At 53.8% G+C, this 25,741-nt stretch overlaps 1 protein-coding gene across 1 annotated transcript in view; it reads left to right on the plus strand.

The window, feature by feature from the left end:
• LOC123807921 overlaps window positions 1-20,474 on the plus strand; it is a 37,910-nt gene extending 17,436 nt beyond the window's left edge. Inside the window, exons 10-11 of the mRNA XM_045821965.1 lie at window positions 403-480; window positions 20,114-20,474. The gene's annotated coding sequence lies outside the window, so the exon portion shown is untranslated. The remainder of the gene's footprint in view (window positions 1-402; window positions 481-20,113) is intronic.
• Window positions 20,475-25,741: the final 5,267 nt, after the last annotated feature.

Below are 25,741 nucleotides of genomic sequence, written 5' to 3' on the forward strand. Positions count from 1 at the left end.
GCTGGCGTAGCTCAGTGGATTGAGCGCGGGCTGCGAACCAAAGTGTCGCAGGTTCGATTCCCAGTCAGGGCACATGCCTGGGTTGCAGGCCACAGCCCCCAGCAACCGCACGTTGATGTTTCTCTCTCTCTCTCTTTCTCCCTCCCTTCCCTCTCTAAAAATAAATAAATAAAATCTTCAAAACAAAAAAAACTTGCACTTTATAAAAAAAAGACTTCTAGTTTTTTTTTTAATATATAAAAGCAACTAGTTAGGGGAAGCAGCATCTGGGAGGCCCAAGGCACGTGCCCCTGTGAACTGCAAGAGCTTCTCTCAGTTTCACCACGTCCAGGGGGCTGAGGAGCCCCTGCTTGGGCCAGGTGGGTGAGGTTCCGTCCAGTGACCATTGCTTTGTCATTGCAGCCGAAGCCGCCCCCGGACTCCTTCGTGGGAAGGGACCTCGGACGCCACCCCCGCCCCCAACCCCGCCCCTGAAGAACCGTAAGTCCCTAGAGCGCGGGCACACATCCGTGGGTCGTCCGTGGGAGGGGGGGACACTGCCAGACGCGCCTCGTGGGCGGGACGGGTGGGCACAGGCGGGTGGTCCGCTCGTGGGGAGGGGGTGCCCAGCTGGCCGAGTCCAGCGCGGGCATGGGGGCCGGTGTCCGAAGGCAGGACCCCTGGAATCCGTGTGTCGTAGCGGAGAATTCAGTTCCTTGGGCGGCTTCAGGCCACCAGACTTTCTCCTCTCTCGCCCCCGCGCCTCCACACTGAGGGAACGGTCCTCTGGTTTCGGAGTGTCCTGTGGCCCCTTGTGCCGTGGGGCGGACTGGGAGGGACGCGTCCTGCACAGGCCGGGGACCGGCCTTGGGCTGCGGTGGGGCGGGGCCTGCCTAGGACACGGGTGTCAGCTCCGACGAGCTCGCTCAGCCCCCGAGACGCCTGGGAGCCAGAACGGGCAGCGTCTCCGCCTTCACACTGTCCGGCTCGCCCTCTTCAAGTTCCCTGTCGTTTGGGGCTGAGACCCTCAGGGGCGGTAACACGGGTACCTCCTTCCGTGTTGGCCCCGAGAGGCCGACATGGTCTCATGTTGCTGCACACACAGCTGACGGTTCAGACACGGCCCCATCCCCGGTGTGTCCCGCCAGGGAGGCGTTGCCAACTCTGTGCACTCCCCTGTCCGGAAACTGCCTTCCCACGAGGGTGGCCCCTCTGGGGTGCCCCCGGCTGGTCTGGGGTGCGAGCCCCGGGAGGGCACGGCTGAGTCTGCACCTGCACCTCGGTCCTGGTGGTGAACTCGGGTGGAGGGCTCGAATACGGTGGTAAATCGTGTGTGTCGGTTGGGAGGCCATGTGGCTGGTACTGTCTCTATTACGTGGTCCAAATAATTGAAAGAACAAACGCACGGGAGCACGAAGTGGCGGACAAACGAGTGGACAGGTAACGAGGTGAGTGGACAGGTAACAAGGTGAGTGGGCCGGCCTGAGTGTGTGCGCTGCACAGGTCCAGCGTGGTGCACAGGAGACCGATCATACACACGTCAATAAAGTGTCAGATCAGTGTGTCAGGAAGGCCACACGCGAACCGATATCAGGTCGGTGGGGACTGAGGAATGTGTACGGTTTAAATACACGGCACCTCAAGTTTTCAACAGAACAATAAACGTTAAATGAAAGGGAGAATCAGTCGTTTGAAATGCACAAACCCAACACAAATGGTGACAGTGCTGTGTTGCACGTGTGAACATTTGCTAAAGGCGTATCTTTTGCGGAAAGCGTTCTCCTCACCGACGGTGACAATGGACGGAAGGGTGGGGGGAGGCTCTTGGATGTTCCACAGGCTGACGCCCCAGGTTGTGCTGGAGGCTCTCGGTGTGCACGCGTCTCCAGCCTTGCAAAGATGTGTGTGTGTGCACGTGTGTTAGGCATGGCTTTTTGTCCGAAAAATAAAAAGTGAAAAAGTGGAGAGAAAGGCCTCATGGAGCAAAACCACAGCCCGAGGGTGGGGGTGAGATTAGGAAGCCCCTTAAGATGGAAGGAGGCAGGAGGGAGGGGCGGGCGACTGAAGGGGAGGAAGAAGATGATGGAAGGAAACACAGTGATAAATAACAGGAAGAAGGATTTTTTAAAAAAAGATTTTATTTATTTATTTTTAGAGAGAGAAGGGAGGGAGATAGAGAAACATGAATGTGCGGTTGCTGGGGGTCGTGGCCTGCAGCCCAGGCATGTGCCCTGACTGGGAATTGAACCTGTGACACTTTGGTTCGCAGCCCGTGCTCAATCCACTGAGCTACGCCAGCCAGGGATAGGAAGAAGGGTTTTTAAAGGTTAGGTGGCCGGTAACTGTAAGGGGCGCCGCGTCGGGCTCCTGTAAGCTGAGCCGGGGACCAGTCTTCCACGCAGGCGCTCCTGGCGCAGGAAGAGAAACGGAGAAAGAGTGAAAAGAACAGTGAGAAAGGGAGAGGAACCAGGGGGCCAAAGAGGAGAGTTAACTTGAGCCAAGGGCTTTTTTTTAAAAGTTCTGGACACACAGAAATAAATAAATAACCAGGGAAGAAAGCTCCCCCACCCCCCACCCCCAGGAGAGTGCCCGAGCGCGCAGTGCAGTGAGCGCCTGGCCCCGGGGGGCAGCGTGGCGCGAGGGTCTCCGGTTGAGCCGCCCGTCCCAGGAGCTGGGTTCTGTGCTGTGAGAGGACGATGGAGGGAGAGAATAAAGAAAGAGAGAATCTAACCACGGCTCCAGAACTATGGGAGGAAAAGCTCCAGATGTCAGGCACCGAAGTACGTTACTGGGTGTACTGCAGCTAGGAGGAGGGGCTAGGGAGGGCCGTGAGTGAAGGCTTAGGGTAAGTTCAAGTCCAGAGCCTCGGGACTGTGGACAACATAGTGAGGATCCAAATAAACAAGTAAGGAGGCTACGGAAACGGAAACGGGACGGGGTGGGGGCAGGCGTGGCCCCGCTCTCCTCAGGAGCTGGCGGCGGGGGTGCCCTTGGGAGCTCCCTCGGGGAGGAGGGGGCTCTCTGGGAGTGAGAGGGGGCAGGGGAGACCGGTGGGGCTGTGCAGAGAGCAGTGGCCGGAGAGGGACAGGAAGGATAAAAGGTGACAAGGACCAAATGGACAGATGGGTAGAGCCCCAGGAGAGGGTGAGGCTGGGAATGGTGACGTGGGACCCTGGAGGACTGCGGGTCACAGCCGGTCCCAGGCTGGGCGCTGCACCCCACTACTCACAGAGGAGTAGACGTCTGAGGGGGAGGGGGAGGGCGGGGTGGGGCTGGGTGGAAATGGGGACAACTGTACTAAAACAGCAATTAAAAAACTAATGAAAAACAGAAAAAGGAAGAAAACAAGATGGAACGAAGGAAGGAAGGAAGGAAGGACTGACGAATGGAAGGACGCGCAGACAGAATTGTCGGCACTGAGGCTTTGGGTCCGGGCGGGTGTTGGCAGGCGCGGTGGGATTCTCTGTCCTCGGGAACTGAGCTCCAAGGATGAAAGAGCGTAAGAAAGGAAGAAGTGAGAGAGTGGAAGGGAGAAATAAGGAAAACGTGTCATCATATATGAATGTTCACATACACGCAGGGCCCAGCAGACCCTGTGTATATCTGTGCACGTTCATGGATGCGTATGAATACATGAGAGAGGGGGCCACGCTGGAAAAAAGGAAATGGGATGGCACCACGACCCAGAATCGTGGCTGATGGAAAAGTGGGCTCTAGAGATCGTGGAATGACCCCTAGAGTCGAGTGCCAGTACCGGGAATTAGTGAGCCAGAGGACCCCACGGGTGGGCACCGAGAAGGCTCGGGAACCACAGGCGACAGTCAGTCCCCCTCTGGGGGCCTGAGGCCCCCCCACGTAAGAGGACAGAGAGCGAGAGAGAGGAGTCACGGGAAGGATGACTGGACCTGGGAGTGCCCACCCCGGGCGCCTGCGCCTCCCCAGTGGGGGCGGGTGCAGGAAACAGCCCCCGAGGGGTCAGAGGAGGAAGGGCGCAATGAAACCAAGTGACCGGGAAGGACCCCCTCCAACCCCCCACAGGAGGCGGCGTGGGTGCGCCTTCCAGAGGAGGGCTTGTTGGGGCTGGAACACGGGCATCGTTTGTCCCCAGGATGGATGAGGCCGCTCCATCCTGAGTCCGGGCCAAGGGAAAATGAGAATTAAAAAAAAAAAAAGCGAAAAAGGCAAGATAACAAACAAACAAGCAGAGAGACAAATGGTGAGTTAAGAGAGGTTGTCTGAGCGGGGATTGTAATTGGTGTACATACGTGCTCCTTAAGGAGATAAACACACCTTTCAAGGGAAGTGAAAAACCGAGGCGGCACCGGCCCAGAACACGCACGGCAATAAAACACGCGCCACCGGGGCCCATAAATAAAAGAGCGAGTGCGCACTGCAAAAGGGGACTAAGTGCCGGAAGATAGATTGCGGATGCAAATGAGGGCGCGGGCCGTCGTGTTTAGTTCGCACGTGGGGCTTTGACTAATGCAGTTATTGCACAGGAGACCTAATTGGTTAAAAAAAAAGAAAAGAGCAAAAACACCCCACCCTCAATAAGAAAGAAAGGACAGGCGAGCGAGCGAGTGGAGGAGGGAGTGAGCGGGTGGGTGAGGGGCGCAGCCACCTGGACCGGAGAGGCTGTTTCCCGGGCACCGGGTTGCCCCGCTGTGCGCCGGACTCTGCAAGGGTGGCAGAGCGTAAGGAAGAGGGAGCGCAGGGGAGGAAGGTGCGGTTTGGGAGGAAGTGATGAGGAAAGGAAGGCGGGATGAACACACTGTGTGAGTGAATGAATGAATACAGGGGACTTTGCAGGGGGCCTTCAGGCGCTGAGGGCTATGGTGAATTTAAAGCTGTGCTTCTGCGTCCACGAATACAACGGTCACATCGAGTTTAGCTCAGGTGAACGAGCGGATGAGTGACAGGGAGGGAGGAGGGGAGGGAGGGAAGCACCTTCCTCCGTGTTTGGGGTGTTTGGGGCTCCCTGTGACCTTGTTGGCTGGGCGAGGGAGGGGCCAGGGAGGATGGCCCTTGGGGAGCCACGTGCCTGGTACCTGCCCTTCACCTGGCAGGGAGGCGGCGGCTCAGCGAGCTGCGGGTGCTTGTCAGTGCCCCGTGTGTGGGCCGCTGCACCTCAGCTCTCCCCCCGCCTCCCTGCCCCCCCCCCACTGTGTCCCCATCTGTAGCCTTGGAGTGGCATCAGCTGATCTTGAGTCGAACACGGGGGCAAAGGCTCGCCTGCCTGTGGCCTAGAGAGGCGGAGGGGCGTGGCAGAAGGTCGCGTGAACGAGGGGTGCTGGGCCAGCTGGGTGTCTGGGCCCCTCCCTGGGCGTGGGCCACCGGTGAGGGGGCGGTTTCTTCTTCCAGGGGTGAGCAGAGGCTAAGGGAGCAGGGGCCCCGGGTGGCCGTTGGGACCTCCCACTGCACTGGCCCGGTTTTGGGGCCACTCACATCCAGGGGCCGGGGGCTGTCCGTGGAGGGGACAGGCAGGCTCAGCAGTAGTGGCCAGGAGTGCCCGAGAAGGGCGACCCGAGGGCCCAGAGGCAAACCGCCAGAAATCTCGTTCCTGCGACTTTCAGAACTGGCCCCCGGGCACCATCCCACCTGGGCTTTTACGGGGAGCCCTCCTGCCCAGCTCCACGTGGGGGTCCCGAGCAGGGGCACCTCAGCCCTGTTTTCGGGAGTGGTCCCAGGATTCTGGCCCCTTGGCGTGGCATCCCCTTGACAGGGAGCCCGGGGTCGTCAGGGTGGAGAGAAGCTGATGTTGGTTCTGGTGATGGAGAAGGGAGTGTGGGGGGCGGGGGGAGTTGTAGTGGTGGTGGGGGGAGCGGCTGTCCTTGCGGTGACTCGGGACCCTGGGTGGGAACAGGGGGTGGCCAGGCATGGGCAGAGCTGGCGCTGTGGCTCTCCCGCAGGCCGGCGATGCCATGATGTGTGGAGGGCGGCAAAGTGGGGGAGGGGGTGGAAAGCAGAGCTGCAGGGTTTGCAGACAGGATGTGAGGGGCTCGGGGGCTCCCCTGCATCCAGCTTGGGCCCTGAATAGATAAAAATGGCATTTAGAGGATGGAGAACATGGGATTCGTTGTGTCAGGAGCCACCCTTTGGTACCTCCTGCACCGTGTGTCCGGGCCACGTGAGCAGGGCCACGTGGGCTGGATGTGGTGCTGGGGCTTCGCGCCTCTCCTCTCGCAGAACCTGGGGGCTCCAGGCTCTGCCTCAGCGGGCCTGAAGCCTGGGGTGCACTTGGTAGTTACCCCTGGGTATACCTGCTAAGGTGGGGTCCTGCAAAAGCCTCCCCAGCAGCCCAGGTGGCACCTTGTGGACCAGGGTGGGGATGGGAGGGACCCGGAGCAGGGGGACACTAAGAGGGTCCTTCTGAAGAACCCTTGTTTGGTTGTTTAAGAAGTTCACTGAGGCTCAGGGAGACAAAGTGTTGGGTTTGGAGAGGGGACGGGGAGGGTGTGCTAGCGATGCGCCCAGAGAAACAAGGAGGAACAAAAGACCCCACTAGGAGAGCGCCTAGCGTGAGGGGCTGTCGGCCTCGCAGTGGGTGGAGATGGGCCCATGGGAGAAGCTCCAGGGAGACTCAGTTGTGTCCGGATGGGCTGGCGGGTTGGGGTTCGATGATTTCTGCCTGGGGAATGCCGAGGGCATGAGGGTGACTGGGTCAGGGCTCTTAGAGTCTTTGGTCCTTGGATCTGGAACTCTAAGGGTCTCCAGTTCTGAGATGCGGAGAGTCAGCCCAGAAGCCGAGGGCAGAAATCTTGGGTGAACCCCTGTCTGGTTGTCCCCACCCACAAAGCCTGGGGTGGGGTCTCCACCCGCCCCCCCTCTGATCTTCAGTGTGTGTTTCTCTCAATTTGTTAAAACACGGACAACTTTTGTCTTTTACTTGGCCTTTGCATGCACCCTATGCACTCAACTTTGTGCTGGTGACACTGAGAGTTCCAGCTCTCCTTGAGTGCCCCCGAGACCACCAGTCCCTCCTCGGGAAGCTTGGTCCAAGGCTGGCCTTGCACAAGAGGGGGGTGGGGGCCGGGCCTTGGGGGAGACCAGCCAAGGGCCCCGTGTGTTCCTAGTGTGGAGTGCGACGGGCACATGACCTAGAGCAGGAGGCCGTCCGTCACCCTGACATCACTCATCTTTCTTTCTCCCCGTCAAGTTCTCGTACATGGCACGATGGAAAAACGAACATCTACTCTTTTAGTGACCCGCTATTCCTCACCACATACCCTTTTTTTAGTCCTATCTTTATCATTTCATATTCTGTCATAAACATTTTCCTTCTTCCATAGTTTTTGTCAACTCACTGGATGCCTTGTGACCCATTATTCACAACACCTACCTGCTATTGTTATGCATAGCATCTTTCTTTCTAATGTCATATATTATTTCACAGCTAATGGCTTCGCACACCCACGTTTTTTCATTCTGAAGAATTATTTTCCTACACCCAGGAACGATGATTGCTTTAAGGCATGTCAGTTTCTCAGGCTGCACTGTGAACCCCTGAGGGCAAGAGGGTTGTTGAGTTGATGTCTGCATCTGCAATGCCCATAGTGTTGTAAATACTAAATGCATTCTTGTTGGATGAGTGGATGCAAGGACAGATAAAGGTCTGAACGAGGAGGTGAGTGGTCGGCTGGTAGATGAGAAGATGGAAAGCTTGGCTGGCTAACAAAGAGGAGAAAAGAGTGGATGAAGATGTGAGTGTGAGTTAGTGGCGGGTGATGGATGAGAGCATGAGGAGATGGGTGAGGATGTGAGTGCATAGTGACTGGCTGATGGACGAGAGGGTGTAAGTATGGATGAAGATGTGAATGAGTGGGTGAGTGACTGGCTGATGGATGTAAGGGTGACGGGATGGATAAAGATGAAGGTGTGATTGTGGGTCAGTGGTTGGCTGTTAGATGAGAGTATGGGTGGGGAGACAGTGATGCAGTCAGTGAGTGGGTACGTGGTTGGCCCATGGAAGAGAGGATGGGAGGGTGGGTGAAGATGTACCAAGTGGCCGAGCGATTGGCTGATGAATGAGATGATGTGAGTATGAATGCAGACGTGAATGAGTGGAAAGTGGCCGGCTGATTGCTGAGTAATGGGAAGGATAAATGAGGATGCAGTGAGTACATAGTGGGTTGGTTGCTGATGACAAGACAGAGGGATGGATGAAGTGCAGTGAGTGAATGAATGATTGGCTGATGGGAGGATGGAAGGATGGGTAAAGGTGTGAATAACTGCGTCAGAGGTTGGCTGCCGCATGAGAATATGGAAGGATGGATGAAGAGGCAGTGAGTAGGTGACTGGTTGGCTGATGGGTGAGATGGGGGAAGGATGGATGACGATGCAGTGACTGGGTGATTGCTTTCCTGATAGAGGAAGAAGGAATGGGAGAAGATGTGCATGTAGGCCAGTGTTTGGCTGATAGGTGAGAGGTTTGAAGGATGGATGAAGATGTAGTGTGTGAACGAGCGATTGGTTGTTATAGGAGAGGATGGAGGGACGGGTGAAGATGCAGTGAGTCGGTGACTGGTGACCTGATGTTTGAGAGAATGGAGGGGCGGGTGAGATCAGTGGGTCAGTGGTTGGTTGGTGGATGGCAGGATGGAGAATGGATGCAGATGTAGTGAGTGAATGAATGACTGGCTGCTAGATGAGAGAGCAGAACAATATTTGAAGATGTAATGAGAGGGTGGTTGATTGGTTGATGCATGAGGTGAGAGAAGAATGGATGAAGAGGTAGTGGCTAGTTGATTTCTTTGCTGATGCTGAGAAAATGGAGGGGTGAACAAAGATGTGATTCCTGGTCAGTGGTTGGCCGATGGATAAAGGATAGAAGGAGAGTTGAAGATGTAGAGAGTATGTCAGTGGTTGGGTTATAGATAAGAGATGGAAGGATGGATTAAGGTGTACTGAGTGGGCGATTGGTTGGCTGATGGATGAGGATGCAAGGATGCATGGATAGATGAGGATGTAGTGAGTGGTCAGTGATTGGCTCATGGATGAAAGGGTGTCAGGTTGGAAGGCTGGGTGAAGATACAAGTGATGGAGAAGATGGAAAGATGGATGAAGATGTAGTGAGTTGGTGATTGGTTGGCTAATGGATGAGAGGAGAGGGAAGTGGGTGAAGATGTAGGGAGTGATCAGTTTTGGGTAATGGATGAGAGGATGGAAAGATGGATTAAGATGTGAATGCATGGGTGAGTGAGTGGTTGGCTGAAGGATGAGAAGATGGAAGGATGGATGAAGATGTGAGTGTGGGTGAGTGAGTGGTTGATGGCTGAGAGGTTGGAAGGAGAGGTGAAGGTGTAGTGAGTGGGTGCGTGGTCAGCTGAGGGATGAGCCGATGGAATAATGGATGATGGTGTAGCGAATGAGTGATTGGCTTATGAATGAGATGGTGTAAGTATGGAGGTGTGAACGAGTGGTCACTGGTTGGCTGATGGGATGATAGGATGTAAGGATGGGTGAGGGCGCAGTGAGTGAATGAATGATTGGCTGATGGATGGGAGAATGGAGAGATGGATGACGGTGTAGTGAGTGGGTGATTGTTTGATGAGAAGATGGAGGGATGGATGAAGTTGTGAGTGTGGTTCAGTGGTTGGCTGGTAGGTGAGAGGTTTGAAGGATGGTTGGAAGTGCAGTGAGTGAATGAATGAATGGTTGTTGGATGAGAGAACACACAGATGGATGAAGATGTACTGAGTGGGTGCGTGTCTGGCAGAGGAATGAGAGGAAGGAAGGACAGGTGAAGATGTAGTTAGGGAGTGATTGGGTGGCTGATGGGTGAGAAGATGGGTGATGGGTGGGGTTGAAGATGGGTGAGTTGTCCAGTGGTTGACTGACAGATGGAAGGGATGGAGGGATGGATGAAGGTGTGAGTGAGATATTTTTTGCCTGGTGGAGAAGAGGTGGAAGGATGGATGAAGATATGACTGTGTGTCAGTGGTTGACTTAAGGATAAGAAAATGGAGGGATGGATGAAGGTGCAGTGAGCAGTGAGTGACTGGCTAATGAATGAGTGGTTGGAAAAATGGAAGGGTGGATGAAGATGTAGTCAGTAATGAGTGCTTGGTTGATGAATGGCGTGAAGGATGTATGGAAGTACAGTGAATGAACTAACTGGCCGATGGATGAGAAAATGAAGGGAAAGATGAGGATGTAGTGAGTAGTCAGTGACTGGCTCATGGGTGAATGGCTGGAAGGGTGGAAGGATGGACAAAGATGTGGTGAGATGGTGAATGGTTTGCTGGTGGATGAGTGGTGACAAGGCAGTATGAAGGTGTAGTGAGTGGGCGAGTGGTTAGCTGACTGAGGGGATGGAGGGGAGGCTTAGGTGTAGTAAGTGAATAAATGATTGGGTGATTGATGAGAATTGAAGGATGGATGAATATGCAGTGAGTAGGTCGTTGCTTGGCTGCTGGATGAGAGCAAAGAGGGATGGAAGAATGGATGAAGATATTAATCACTGGGTTGGTGGTTGGCAGGTGAGTGATGGGCTGCTGACTGAGAGGATGTAAGTATGAATGAAGGTGTGGTCAGTGGGTGGCTGATTGAGAGGATGTTTGACAGGTGAAGATGTAGTGAAGGAATGAGTGACTGACTGATAGTGAGAGAATGGAAGGACTGCAGGACTGATGACGATGTGAATACCTGGGTCAGTACTAGGCTGGTGGATACGAGGATGGAATGATAAAGATGTAGGCAGTTGTTGATTGGCTGACTGATCGATGTGAGAATGGATGAGGTTGTAGTGAGCGAATGAATAAACTGCTGATGGAGGAGAGGATGGACAGAGGGATGATGATGTAGTGAGTGGGTTATTGGCTGGCTGATGGATGAGAGAATGGAGGGATGGATGAAGATGGGAGTGTGCATCAGTGGTTGGCTGATAGATGATGAAAAGGGGAAGAAAATGTAATGAGTGGGTCAGTGGTTGGTTTATGGGTAAGAAATGGAAGGATGATTGAAGGTACAGGGGATAAATGAGTCATTGATCAGTGGATGAAAGAATGGAGGGATGGATGAAGATGTGAATGACTGCTCAGTGGTTGGCTGATGCCTGAGAGTGTGGAAGGCTAGATGAAGAGGTAGTGCAGGTGTGTGTGGTTGGCTGATGGATGAGAGGATGGGATGAAGGATGATAATATAGTGAGTGAGTGAGTGAGTGATGCCCTGATTAATGGGATGATATAAATGTGAATGGATATGTGAATGAGTGGTCAGTGGTTGGCTCATTGATGATTGGATGGAAGGACATGTGAATGTATAGTGAGTGAGTGATTGGTTTTGACTGATGGATGAGAGGACGGGGTAATTGATGAAGATGTGTGTTGGGATTAGTGGTAGCCTTATAGATGAACATAGGTAAAAGGAGGTAGTAGTGAGTTGTGTTGTGGTTGGCTGAGGATGAAAGGATGGAACAATGGATGAAGATGTAGTGAGTGGTCAGAGATTGGCCAGTGAATGAGAGGATGTAAGGATGATGGAAGGATGAAGATGTAGTCATTGAGTGAGTGGTTGGCTGATGGATAGGGGTGGAAGAATGGGTGAAGATGTTGTGCATGGCTGATTGGTTGGCATGATGAAATGGAGGATTGAGGATGGATGAAGTTGTAGTGTCAGTGATTGGCTAATGGATGAGAGGGTGGAAGGATAGAAAGATGGATGAAGACATAAATCAGTGAGTGTGTGTTTGGCTGATGAATGAGAGGATGGAAAGATGGATGAAGATGTAAGGAGTTGGTGGTTGGTTGGCTAATGGCTGAAAAGATGGAGGGATAGATGAAGATGTAGTGAGTGATCAGTGATTGGCTAATGAATGAGAGAATGGAAAAAAGGAAAGATGGATGATGATGTAGTCAAGTGGGTGAGTTGTTGGTTGATGGATGAGAGGATGGAAGAATGGAGTAGGTGTAGTGAATGAATAAATGATCATCTGTTGGATGAGAGAAGTGAAACCTGGATGAAGATACAGTGAGTAGGTGATTGGCTGAATGATGAGGGGGTCAAAAGATGGAAGGATGGATGAGGATGTTATTTACATGGTCAGTGGTTGGTTGATGATTTAGAGGATAGCAGGATGAAGATGTGAGTGGGTAAATGATTGGCTGATAATTGAGGGGATGTAAGTATGAATGAAGATGTGAATGAGAGGTCAGTGGTTGGCTGATAGATGAGAGGATGTTAAGATGGATGGAGATGGCAGTGAGTTAATGAATGAATAGCTGATGGATGAGTGGATGGAAAGATGGATGAAGATGTTATTAAATGGGTCCGTTGTTGGCTAATGGGTGAGAGAATGAAAGGGTGGATGAAGGTGTAGTGAGTGAATGAAATATTGCCTGATTGATGCAACACTAGAAGGATGGATGAAGATTTGGTGAGTTGGTTATTGGTTGGCTGATGGATGAGAGAATGGAGGGATGGATGAAGATGGGAGTGTGCATCAGTGGTTGGCTGACAGATGATGAAAAAGGGAAGAAAATGTAATGAGTGGGTCAGTGGTTGGCTTATGGATGAGAGATGGAAGGATGATTGAAGGTTCAGGGGATAAATGAGTCATTGGTCAGTGGATGAAAGGATGAAAGAATGGAGGGATGGATGAAGATGTGAATGACTGCTCAGTGGTTGGCTGATGCCTGAGAGTGTGGAAGGCTAGATGAAGAGGTAGTGCAGGTGTGTGTGGTTGGCTGATGGATGAGAGGATGGGATGAAGGATGATAATATAGTGAGTGAGTGATTGGCTGTCAAATGGGATGATGTAAGTATGAATGAATAAGTAAATGAGTGGTCAGTGTTTGGCTCATGGATGACTGATGGAAGGACATGTGAATGTATAGTGAGTGAGTGATTGGTTTTGACTGATGGTTGAGAGGACGGGGTAATTGATGAGGATGTGAGTATGAATCAGTGATGAGCTAATAGATGAGCAGGTGAACATAGGGAAGATGTGGTTGGCTGGTGGATGAAAGGACGGAACAATGGATGAAGATGCAGGGAGTTGTCAGTGTTTCACCAATGAATGAGAGGATGGAGGGATGAAGATGCAGTGAGGGAGTGAGTGGTTGGCTGATGGATAGGGATGGAAGAATGGGTGAAGATGTTGTGCATGGGTGATTGGCTGGCCTGATGGAACCGAGGATTGAGGATGATGAAGTTCTAATGAGTGATCAGTGATTGGCTAATGAGTGAGAGGTTGGAAGAGTGGAAGGATGTTTGATAACATAGTCAGTGGGTCAGTTGTTGCCTGGTGGATGAGAGGATGGAAGGATGAATTAGGGTTAGAGAATGAATGACTGTCTGGTGGATGAGAGAACTGAAGCATGGATGAAGACACAGAGAATGAGTGATTGTTTGGCTGAATGATGAAGGGATTTAAGACTGGAAGGATGGATGAGGATGTTAAGTACAGGGTCAGAGGCTGGATGATAGGTTAGAAGATAGCAGTATGGATGAAGATGTACTGAGTCGGTGAGTGGTGGGCTGATGAATGAGAAGATGGAAGGATGGATGAAGGTGTAGTGAATGAGTGAATGATTGGCTGATGGATGAGAGGATGGAGGCAGGATCAATATGTAGTGAGCAGGTGATTGGTTGGCTGATGGATGAGAGGATGGAGGGATGGATAAAGAGGCAGTGACTGGGTGATTGTTTTCCTGGTAGAGGAAAGAGGGATTGATGAAGATGTGGGTGTGAGTCAGTGGTTGACTGACAGGTGAGAGGTTTGAAGGATGGCTGAAGATGTAATGACTGGTTGTCAGATTAGAGGATGGAAGAATGGATGAAGAGGTAGTGACTGGTTGATTTGTTTGCTGATGGTGGGAAAAGGGAGGGATGGATGAACATGTGAGTGTGTTGCTCAGTGGTTGGCCAATGGCTAAAGGACAGAGGGGATAGATGAGGATGTAGTGAGTGGGCCAATGGTTGGGTTATGGATAAGAGATAGAAGGACGGAATAAGGTGTAGTGAGTGGTCAGTGATTGGCTCATGGATGAAAGGGTGTCAGGTTGGAAGGCTGGGTGAAGATACAAGTGATGGAGAAGATGGAAAGATGGATGAAGATGTAGTGAGTTGGTGATTGGTTGGCTAATGGATGAGAGGAGAGGGAAGTGGGTGAAGATGTAGGGAGTGATCAGTTTTGGGTAATGGATGAGAGGATGGAAAGATGGATTAAGATGTGAATGCATGGGTGAGTGAGTGGTTGGCTGAAGGATGAGAAGATGGAAGGATGGATGAAGATGTGAGTGTGGGTGATTGGTTGGCTGATGGACCGGAAACTGAAGGGATGGATGAATAGTGGAGTGTGGTCCGTGGTTATCTGGTGCATGAGAAGATGGAAGGATAAATGGAAGTGTAGTGAGTAAATGTTATTGTATGGTGAGTGAAAGGATGGAAAGATAGGAGTGGTGAGAATGAAGATGTGAATGACTTAAGTTTTTTGCCGATGGATGAGAGGATGGCAGGATGGATGAAGATGTGAGTGTGGGTGAGAGGTTGGAAGGAGAGATGAAGGTGTAGTGAGTGTGTGCGTGGTCAGCTGAGGGATGAGCCGATGGAACAATGGATGATGGTGTAGTGAATGAGTGATTGGCTTATGAATGAGGTGGTGTAAGTGTGGAGGTGTGAACGAGTGGTCACTGGTTGGCTGATGGGATGATAGGATGTAAGGATGGGTGAAGGTGTAGTGAGTGATTGTTTGATGAGAAGATGGAGGGATGGATGAAGTTGTGACTGTGGTTCAGTGGCAGGGTGGTAGGTGAGAGGTTTGAAGGATGGTTGGAAGTGCAGTGAGTGAATGAATGAATGGTTGTTGGATGAGAGAACAGACAGATGGATGAAGATGTAGTGAGTGGGTGATTGTTTGGCAGATGAATGAGAGGAAGGAAGGACAGGTGAAGATGTAGTCAGGGGGTGATTGGGTGGCTGATGGGTGAGAGGATGGAGTGGTGAGTGCAGTAGTGAGTGTGGGTGAGTGGTGAGAGGAGGGATGAGAGAGTGGATGTGGGGTTGAAGATGGGTGAGTTGTCCAGTGGTTGACTGACAGATGGAAGGGATGGATGAAGTTGTGAGTGGGCTATTGTTCACGTGATAGATGAGAGGATAGGAAGATCGGTGAAGAAGTATTGAGTTAATGAATGAGCAGCTGATGGACGAGAGGATGGAAGGATGGATGAAGATGTCAGAAACCTGGTGAGTTGTTGGCTGATGGATGAGAAAATGAAAGGGTAGATGAAGGTGTAGTGAGTGATCGAAATATTGCCTGATTGCTGAAACTTCAGAGGGATGGTTGAAGATTTAGTGAGTAGGTTATTGGCTGTGTGATGGATAGAGAATTGAGAGATTGATGAAGGTGTGAGTGTGGGTCAGTGATTGGGCGGTGGATGAAAGAATGGAAGGAGGGATGAAGACACAGTGCGTGGGTCAGTGGTTGGCTGATGGATAAGAGGATGGAGAGACTGATGAAGGGGCGAGCGAGTGACTTACTGGGTGATGCATGAAAGGATGGAGGGACTGCTGAAGATGTTAATGGCTGGGTCAGTGGTTGGCTGATGTGTGTGAGGGTGGAAGGATGGATCAAGATGTAGGCCACAGGTGATCGATTGATTCATTGAGAGATGAGAGTCTGGAAGAAATGAAGCCATAAGTGTGGGTGAGTGGCGATGGGTGAGACGAGGAAGGGGTGAAGAAGTGTTGCGTGGGTAGGTGGGCGGATGATGGGTGAAAGCATTGATGATTATGTCGTGAGTGGGAGAGGAACTGACTGATGACTGAGTGGAGGTAAGGTGAGTAAAGATGTGAGTGAGCGGTCAGTGGCTGACTGATGAAGCAGAGGATGGAGCCATGGATGAAGGAGTAATAAGTTAATGATTAGCTGATGGATGAGAAGATGGAGGGACATGTGAAGGTGTAGTGAGTGTGTTACTTGTTGGCAGATGGAAGATAGGATGGAAGGGTGCATGAAGATGTAGTGAGTGAATGGATGATTGGCGGGTTGATGAGAGAGCTGAAGGATGGATGTAGGCATAATGAGTGGGTGCTTGGTTGGCTGATGGATTAGAGGAGGGAGTGATGGTCAAAGATGTAATGTATGAGTGATTGGTTGGCTTTGATGAGAAGATGGAGGGATGAATGAAGATGTGGTTACAGGTCAGTGGTTGGCTGATGGGTAAGAGGACAATAGGGATGAAAATGAGAATAGGGAGTGGTTGTCTGATGGATGGAAGGACGGAGGGATGGATGAAGATGTCGTAGTTGGGTGATTGGCTGGCTGATGGATGAGAGGATGGAGGGATGGGTGCAGACATCCTGTGTGGCTACCGGTTGACTGATGGATGAGCATGGAAAGATGAATGAAGATATAGTGAGTGGCTGATTGGTTGGCCTGATGGATTTGCATGTGTGAGGGAGGATGAAGAAATAAGGAGTGGTCAGTATTGATTAATGGGTGAGAGAATGGAACTTTGGAAGTATGGATTAAGAGGTGAACGAATGCACAAGAGGATGAAAGGTAGGATGAAGATGCAATGATTGGGTGATTGGTAGGCTGATGTATGGGAGGACAGAGGCATGCATGAGCATGTGACTGTGTGTCAGTGGTTGGCTGATGGACGAGGGGATGGAAGGAGGGATGACGATGTAGTTGGTAGATGAGTTCCTGGCTGATGGATTGGAGGGTGGAAGAATGGCAGGTTGAATGAAGATGTAAATGAGTGGTTCTGGTTGGCTCATTGCTGAGAGGATTGTGGAATGGATGAAAGTGTAGTGCGTGAAGGAAGGATTGGCGGATGATTGATAGGACAGAGGAATGAAAGAAAATGTAGTGAGGGGTCATTGATTGGCTAATAATGGATGAGTAAATGGAAAGATGGAAGGATGTATAAAGATGTAGTGAGTGGATGAGTGGTTGGCTAATGAATGAGAATATATTGATAGAAGTATAGAAAAAGGTGTAGTGTGTGAATGAATGATTGGCTGATGGATGAGAGCATTAAGGGATGGATGAAGATGTCGTAAGTAGGTGATTGGCTGACTGATGATTGAGAGAATGGAGGGATGGATGAAGATGTGATTGTGGGTTAGTGGTTGATTCGTGGATTAGAGAATTGGGAGATGGATGCAGATGTAGTGAGTGGTCAGTGAGTGGTCAGTGAGTGGTTAGTGAATGCGAGGGTGGAAGGATCAATGAAGATGCAGTCGGTGGGTAAGTTGTTGGCTGACGGATAAGAGGATGCAGGGATGACCAAGGATGTAGGGAGTGTGTTTTTGTTTGGCTGTTCAGTGAAAGGGTGGAAGGATGGGTGAAGATGTAGTGAGTGGGAGAATGCTTGGCTGGTGGATGAAGATGGAAAGATGAAGATACAATTAGTGGTCAACTATTGGGTAATGGATGGAGGGTATAAGAATGGATGATGGTTGAAGATGTGAATGAATGGGTGAGTGGTTGGCTAATGGAGGAAAGGAAAGAAAGATGGATGAAGATGTAGTGGGCTAGTGATTGGAGGATGGAGGCACGGATGAAGATGCTGAATGGTCAGTGATTGGCTAACAAATGAGAGGTGGAAGGATGGATGGAGACGTGGTCAGGTGGCGAGTGGTGGGCTGACGGATGAGAAGATAAAAGGGGAGATAAAAATATGTGGAGTGAGGGAGTGGTTGGCCGACAGAGGAGAGGGTGGAAACATGGATGAGATGCGTTGAGTGAAGGAATGATTGGCTGATGCATGAGAGAACTGAAGGATAACGGAAGTTGTGCCGAGCAGGGGATTGGTTGGCTGAATGAGGGAATGGAAGGATGACAGGATGGGTGAAGATGTGTGTGGCTGGTTTGGTGGCTGGCTGATGGGCGGGAAGATGGAAGGGCGGATGAAGGCGCAGTGAGTGGCTGAGGGATTTGCTGATAATGAGAGAATGTCGGTATCAGTGAAGACGCACGAGCGGTCCTCAGTTGGCTGACGGAGGAGGGGTTGGAAAGATGGATGAAGGTACAGTGCGGGAAGGAATGATTGGCTGAGGCCAGAGCGAGTAGGAGGATGGAAAGATGGACGAAACTGAATCATTGGATTAGGGGATGGAAGGACGGGTGAAGACACAATGAATGGGTGGTTGGTTGGCCGCTGGAAGAGAGTCTGGGAGGATGAATGGAGGTGCACCGAGTCGATATGATTGGCCGAGGAGTGAGAAGGTGGAGGGACGGAATAAGATGCAGTGGGTGTTCGGTGACTGGTTAATAAATGAGAGGGCGGGAGAATGGAGTAATGAGTGGGAGTTGTTGGCTGATGGGTGAGAGAATGGAAGCACGGACACAGTTGTAGTGTAGTATAGTGTAGAGAATGAATGATTGGCCGACGATGATGACAGAGGGGTGACCGATGTGAGTGTGGGTCCCACGCACCACCCACACAGCAGGGAGATGTCCCCCCCAGACCCCGCCCTCCTCACCCCCTGTGTCCCTCACGCTGAGCACAGGTTTTGGAAACCCCGCTAGCGCGGCACCAGGGCCGGGGCACAGGGCCGTCCTGACCTCTCCCCCGGAAAGGGACCCGAGCCGGTGTGCGAGGGGCCGCGTTTGTGCGGCAGTCGCCCGGGGAGACCCCCAGCGCCGCTGCCACTTCCCAGTCTGCATGCTCTTGAAAGTTTGTCTTCTCCAGCTTCGTTCTCCACAAAACTCGGCTGATTGGTAATCAGTAAACCGAGTCCCCCGTGCGGCCGGGAATCACAGGCCACGGCCTCGAGAGGCTCGGGTGAGAGCCGGGGTCTGAGGGGAGCGGCTGGCTCTGGCTGCGAGCCGGCTTTCAAGCCATTAGCGCACCTGGGCCTGGCAGCCCCGAGGGGGGTCCTAGAGCTATTCCCGTCCCATCTGGGCCGAGTTAATGCCGGCTCCACTCGGAGAAAATGCGGGGAGATGATTGCTCACGCGGCTGGCAAGGATCCCGCCCTGCGAGGGGTCCGCACGGACGACTCATCAGCGAACCGGGGTGTCTGAGGCACACGGTACTTTGCGCGTGCTGCAGGCGGCACCCAGCGTCCGTGCGGGTGTCTGGCCAGGTGGGCCCCCACCTTAGTGCACTGCCGCCCGCGTGGGACTTGGGGGCACTGCTGAGGACTTGGCATGTTATTCGTTGCATTGGACCACAGGTAGACTGGGCACAGCCAGGCCCTCGGCGCTGGACACGTGTGTGAGGCTTCAAACAGTGACAGCTGGGGTCTGTCTTCGCGGTGGGGGGGCAGGAGTGGCACGGGCAGCGAGCACCCTTCTTGTCGGGCCGGCCTGAGGGTCTTCACAGACAGGGTTTGGAACCTGTGATTTGGAAAGGCACCATGCGTACCCCTGGGGTGGGCTCGGGGCCAGGAGGAGGGGCCGGCAGGGCAGCCTGATTCGGGCAGGCTGGTGGGACCAGGTTTTGGCCAACGTGCGGGGGACGTCGTGGGGTTGGATGTTGCCTTTGTGTGAGCTGTGCTGTGATCAGGGACTAGTCACACTGCCTGGCGTGGTTGCTGCCTTCGTGAGGTTGTGCACGTGAAAAACAAACGCGTTGTTACCTGGCACACAGGCGCCCTTGACCTTCCTCTGCTGGGGGGCTCCGTCCGCAGAACCCTGTCCCGCCGGGGACTCTGGGGGCGGGGTGGAGGGTGGAGGAGGAGCTCCTGGAGAGGTCCGGAGACGGGGAGTGAGGGCAAGGCGTGCTTTCCAACATGGAGAGTGGACAGGTCTGGAGGGGAGGGGGTGGAAGCCAGCCTGGCAGGGTCAGGGAGAAGTTCTAGAAGCCCCTAGAGGAGGATGAGGCCGATGGTTTAGAAAACAGCCAGAGGTCCGTGGCAGTGGGTGGCCACGGGAGCTAGGGTGCCAGGACCGGGGCTGGGCTTCTGGCAGTCCTCGTGGGCGTGGGCGTGGGTGTGGGTGGTGTGCAGGACACCGGAGGTTGAAAGGCACTGGGCAGACAGGCGGGGGCTGGTGGCTGGAGGCTCCACTCCCCACCCGGGGCGCTGGCAACCAGGGCCTTTCCCGAGTTGTCCCAGCTCTCTGGTGCTTGGTGGGCGTCCCTCCTCGCCTCGCTCCTGGCCCGCCTGTGCGCCTGGGGACTCTTGCGAGCCAGGGCGACGGGGGGCAGGTGGTCTTCATCTGCCCCTGTGTCTCTCTCAGCCTCCACAGCCACGGGGACGCCCTGCGCACACTCCCACGGGACAGGCTGGACCCAAAGACTCTGGACCTGGGCCGCCCCTGCGCGGACGGGCGTGCCCTCCTCGGCCTCCCCTGCAGTAGCCACCCACCCTCTGACCGATGGACTTCACTGATCCGAGGGCCAGACACGCGCGCTTGACCCCTTCCCGCCCTCACGAACCCCGAGACGTGGGCGTCCGGCTGCGCCTTCCACGTCTGCGGCCGTGAACGGGGCTCCCGCACCTACCTCACAGGGTTGTTGTGAGGAGCCTGTGTCACTCGCTCGGATCGTGCCTGAGCTGGGGCGTGGCATGCACCCCGTCGTGCTCTCAATAAATGTGTTTCTGCCTTAACAAACGCGCTGGTGGATATGCTGCTGGTGTGGGGGGGGGTGCATGTCGGACATCCCTTGTCACGGGGGCTCCCCCTCACTCAGGGCAGTGTGATGGGTAAGGGGAGGGGCAGGGGAGTCCACTCCGGTCTCCGCCTCGTCCCTGTCCATCCAGCACTGAGCGCTAGGGTGTCCTCAAGCAGGGCTGGCCTTGTGAAGGGCCCAAGACTGGCGTGCATGTGGATGAAAGAGCCCAGCTCGTCCCCTCCTTCTAGTGGTGGCGGGCACGGGGTTTCCTTACAGAGAGGAGGGTACTCTGGGGGCGGAGGAAGCCTGAGAGGCGCTCACTGCCCTGGCTTCTGCAGCCCCTGGGGGCTGCCCCCAGGCCCGTGACTCCTCGCCGCCCCCCCCCCCCCCCAACACACACACACATTCCCAGAGTCGTGGCAGGGCCCTGGCCGAGCACTTGTGGTTCTTGAACTGATGACAAGCGGGTGGCCAAGCAGGTCCGGCCTGTCTGTGACGCTGGGCCAGCACTTGTTCTATGAGATGGTCACTGAGGAGGGCCCTGAGAGGCCCCACTGGCCCAGCCTCAGACGCGCCCGCTGCGTGGCAGGGGTCCCGAGAGTAGCTCCGGGCTCGCCAGCTGTCGGCCAGCAGTGTGTGGCTGGGGCCGAGGGGGGGTTGAAGGAACAAGGGTGGAGAGCTTCCGATCCTCGTCCACACGGAGTCTTCGGGCCGGCCCAACTGGCACCACCGGAGCGGATGAGCTGGACACGCAACCCGTGGGAAGGAAGCGCTAACAGCCACCATCGCCACTGTCATCGTCAAAGCCACCGCCACCGCCACCTTTGCCCCCCTTCCTCTCCCCCTCCCCTCCCCCTCCCCCTCCCTCCCCTCCCTCCCCCTCCCCTCCTCTCCTCTCCTCTCCTCTCCTTTTCCCCTCTCCCTCCTTGCTCTTCCTTCTCTTTTTCTTTGTTCTTTCCCTGCCTCTTTTCTCCCTCCACCCAATGAGGGTATTTCAAGAGAAATAAAAGTGAGTCCAGACATTACCGCATGGAGCTGAGCATGGCTACTTCTTGAAGATAAAGAACCACTGGAGAACTGTGGCGATGTCTGGCGCAGGAGACCTGCCCCCAGTCTCCGATGGAGACAGAGATCTGGACGGCGCTGAGTGATGGTCAGGCAGCAGCGAGATTAGCAGGAGGAGGCCTTCACACTATGTCCCGCCCGGATCAGGCCATGCCCAGCCAGTAGAGGCCTGGCAGTCCCAGAGAGTCACGGGTATGATGGCCAGAGCCCCGGCCTCGGATGAAGCTGAGCATTCCAGAATGAGGGACCCATAGATGGTTCAGAGCTGACACCCCAGCTCTAGCATTGAATGAAGCTCAATTTCCTATGATGAGTGGGCCTCATGAAGTTCAGAACTGAGATTCCAGTGCCAGTCTGTAAAGAAGCTCACCCGTCCGTGCTGAGTGGCCCTCTTGATGCTCCAGATCTGACACCCCAGCTCCTCACTCTAATGAAACTCAGATATCTAAGATGAGTGGGACTCTTGATGTTCCAGAACAGAGACTGCACCTCCAGCCTCTGATGAGGCTCAGATGTCCATGATGAGTGGCCCTCTTGATGTCCCAGAAGTGAGACTGCACCTCCAGCCTCTGATGAGGCTCAGATGTCCATGCTGAGTGGCCCTCTTGATGTTCCAGAAGTGAGACTGCACCTCCAGCCTCTGATGAGGCTCAGATGTCCATGATGAGTGGCCCTCTCGATGTTCCAGAACTGAGACTGCATCTCCAGCCTCTGCTGAGGCTCAGATGTCCATGCTGAGTGGCCCTCTTGATATTCCAGAAGTGGGAATGCAGCTCCAGCCTCTGATGAACCTTAGATGTCTATAATGAGTTGGACTCTTGATGTCCCAGAAGTGAGACTGCAGCTCCAGCCACCAAAGAAGCTCAGATGTCCATGATCAGTTGCCCTCTTGATGTTCCAGAACTAAGACTGCATCCCCAGCCTCTGCTGAGGCTCAGATGTCCATGATGAGTGGCCCTCTTGATGTCCCAGAAGTGAGACTGCAGCTCCAGCCACCAAAGAAGCTCAGATGTCCATGATGAGTGGCCCTCTTGATGTCCCAGAAGTGAGACTGCAGCTCCAGCCACCAAAGAAGCTCAGATGTCCATGATGAGTGGCCCTCTTGATGTTCCAGAAGTGAGACTGCAGCTCCAGTCTCTGCTGAGGCTCAGATGTCCATGATGAGTGGCCCTCTTGATGTTCCAGAACTGAGACTGTATCTCCAGCCTCTGCTGAGGCTCAGATGTCCATCATGAGTGGCCCTCTTGATGTTCTAGAAGTGAGACTGCAGCTCCAGCCACCAAAGAGGCTCAGATGTCCATGATGAGGGACCCTCTTGATGTTCCAGAACAGAAACTGCACCTACACCCTCAAAAGAAGCTCAGATGTCCATGATGAGTGGCCCTCTTGATGTCCCAGAAGTGAGACTGCAGCTCCAGCCACCAAAGAAGCTCAGATGTCCATCATGAGTGGTCCTCTTGATGTTCCAGAACAGAGACTGCAGCTCCAGCCTTTAATGAAGCTCAGATGTCCATGATGAGTGGCCCTCTTGATGTTCCAGAACAGAGACTGCATCTCCAGCCTCTGATGAGGCTCAGATGTCCATGATGAGTGGCCCTCTTGATGTCCCAGAACTGAGACTGCAGCTCCAGCCACCAAAGAAGCTCAGATGTCCATGATGAGTGGTCCTCTTGATGTTCCAGAAGTGAGACTGCAGCTCCAGCCTCCAAAGAAGCTCAGATGTCCATGATGAGTGGCTCTCTTGATGTTCCAGAACAGAAACTGCACCTACACCCTCAAAAGAAGCTCAGATGTCCATGATGAGTGGCCTTCTTGATGTTCCAGAAGTGAGACTGCAGCTCCAGCCTCCAAAGAGGCTCAGATGTCCATGCTGAGTGGCTCTCTTGATGTTCCAGAACAGAGACTGCACCTCCAGCCTCCAAAGAAGCTCAGATGTCCATGATGAGGGACCCTCTTGATGTTCCAGAAGTGAGACTGCAGCTCCAGCCTCTGCTGAGGCTCAGATGTCCATGCTGAGTGGCCCTCTTGGTGTTCCAGAACAGAGACTGCACCTCCAGTCTCCAAAGAGGCTCAGATGTCCATGTTGACTGGTCCTCTTGGTGTTCCAGAACTGAATCCTCAGCTCCAGCCTCTGATGAGGCTCAGAGTCCATGATGAGGGACCCTCTTGATGTCCTATAAGTGAGACTGCAGCTCCAGCCTCTAATGAAGCTCAGATGTCCATGCTGAGTGGCCCTCTTGATGTTCCAGAACTGAGGCTGCATCTCTAGCCTCTGATGAGCCTCAGAGATCCATCATGAGTGGCCCTCTTGATGTTCCTCAGATGTCCATGATGAGGGACCCTCTTGATGTTCCAGAAGTGAGACTGCAGCTCCAGCCTCTGATGAGGCGCAGATGTCCATGATGAGTGGCCCTCTTGATGTTCCAGAACAGAGACCCCACCTCCAGTCTCCGGCGAATCTCTGACGTCTACAGTGAGGGGTCCATTCGGTGTTCCAGAGCTGAGAACTCTGTTGTAACCTCCACGGAAGCTCAGGTGTTGACGGTGAAGATTGTTTTAGATGTTCCAGAGTCACGATCCCAGGCACAGCCTTCACGGAAGCTCAGATGTTCATGAGGAGGGATCCTCTTGCTCTTCTAGAGTCAAGATCCCAGCTGCAGCTTGTGGTGGAGCTCTGGCATGCAAGCGTGGTGAGGCAACCTCAAAGCCATGGGCTGGCCAGGCAGGGCTGGATTAGTCTGAGGTTTGCCACGAGAGTGGAGTTGGCACAGGAGTCTGCTCCCCACCCACAGTGTCTGCAGCCCTCCTCACGGGCAGCATGTGGGAGACGCAGGGGTGCAGATGCCCGAAGGGCGACGGGGAGTGGGGACCGCTGTCAGGAGGGGGAAGGGTGTCAGGAAGAGCGCGGTGCAGAAATCGTGGACTGCGGGCGAGGCCCCACCGACAAAGCCTGCCCAGGCGCTCCTACCTCTGCAGCAAAGGACTGTTTAAGGCCTTTTAGCTGTGCTGGACTCGCGTCTGGCCGTACACCAGCCTTGACCCGTGGGGCTGCCAAGTTGGCTGGACGCTGCAATGTAACCCAAGCTCGTTTCTGCGGCTTAGCTCCTCTGCCGGGGGAAGGTGTGAAATGCCCACTAGCCAGCCCGGTGTGAAGCGGCAGCCTGGAGGCTGGTCAGATCTGGTTGCCTCTTTCCAGCAACGGAAGCTCATTGAGCTTGGGACTGGGGCAGGGCTGGACCGTCATGATGGACACGGAGATGAGATGGGCGGCCAAGGAGGCTCCCCGCCCCTGACACATGGGGACCAGATGGCAGCTGTGCAGATGCAGCTGCATCGTAGGCTGGGACCCCTGAGCACCTGGACCGTAGCTGTGGTCCTTCAGGAACTTGGTCGGCACCGCACTCTTGACTGAGCTGGACAGAGGTGGTGACAAAGAAATAAGGCCACAAAGATGGACTGGCTTGGAAACCCTGAGAGTGTCTTGGGTTGACAGAGGCGAAGTTTGGACTGTGGGAGGAGGAGAGACTGCTGAGCGTTATTCTGGGTGTGCTGACTCGAACTGGCTAGACTCGGTGGTTCTGGGGTCCGATACCCTCGGCTGCGGCACTGACACACCGCTACAGTAACACGTCCCAGAGACTGACATGTTTTATGCGGTTGGAGTCTGCAGGGGAAGGGAGCAGCGAGCAAGAGTTTTTGAAAAAACATGTCTCGTCGACGCCAACATCATTTTGGTGATATTTCCTGGAAACTCATTAGAATGTGGGACGAGGCACACAAAAACTTCTTTCATGAGTAATTGGAACTCGAGGCCTCGGACGGACGGAAGGGAGGAGCACCGTTTCGGAGGCCGGTCCCAGCCCAGCCCAGCCCTGCCCTCGTTTGACCGAGTTATTTTTAGGAGCGTTCCAAGAACAAACAATGACTAGAATCACTCATCCCCGATTTCCTAGAAATCCCGACAACAAATTCTGAAGCCAGATGCACAGCGGGCGAGCCAGGCCTGGAGTGTCGGCGGAGAACACGGGGAAGCTGCTCCCCGGGGGGCATCAGACTGGCTCCGGGTGGGAGCACAGGGGTGGCAGGAGGGATGGGCAGCGCTCCAGAGCACTGGGCACTGGCCGGACGTGAGCGAGGTGGCTCAGAGGGTATCACACATCCCGTCCCGGGAAGGTCCCTGAGCTCCA

This window comes from Phyllostomus hastatus, unplaced genomic scaffold (genome assembly GCF_019186645.2).
Source record: "Phyllostomus hastatus isolate PE091 unplaced genomic scaffold, TTU_PhHast_1.1 phas_scaffold_501, whole genome shotgun sequence".
Lineage (NCBI taxonomy): Eukaryota > Metazoa > Chordata > Mammalia > Chiroptera > Phyllostomidae > Phyllostomus > Phyllostomus hastatus.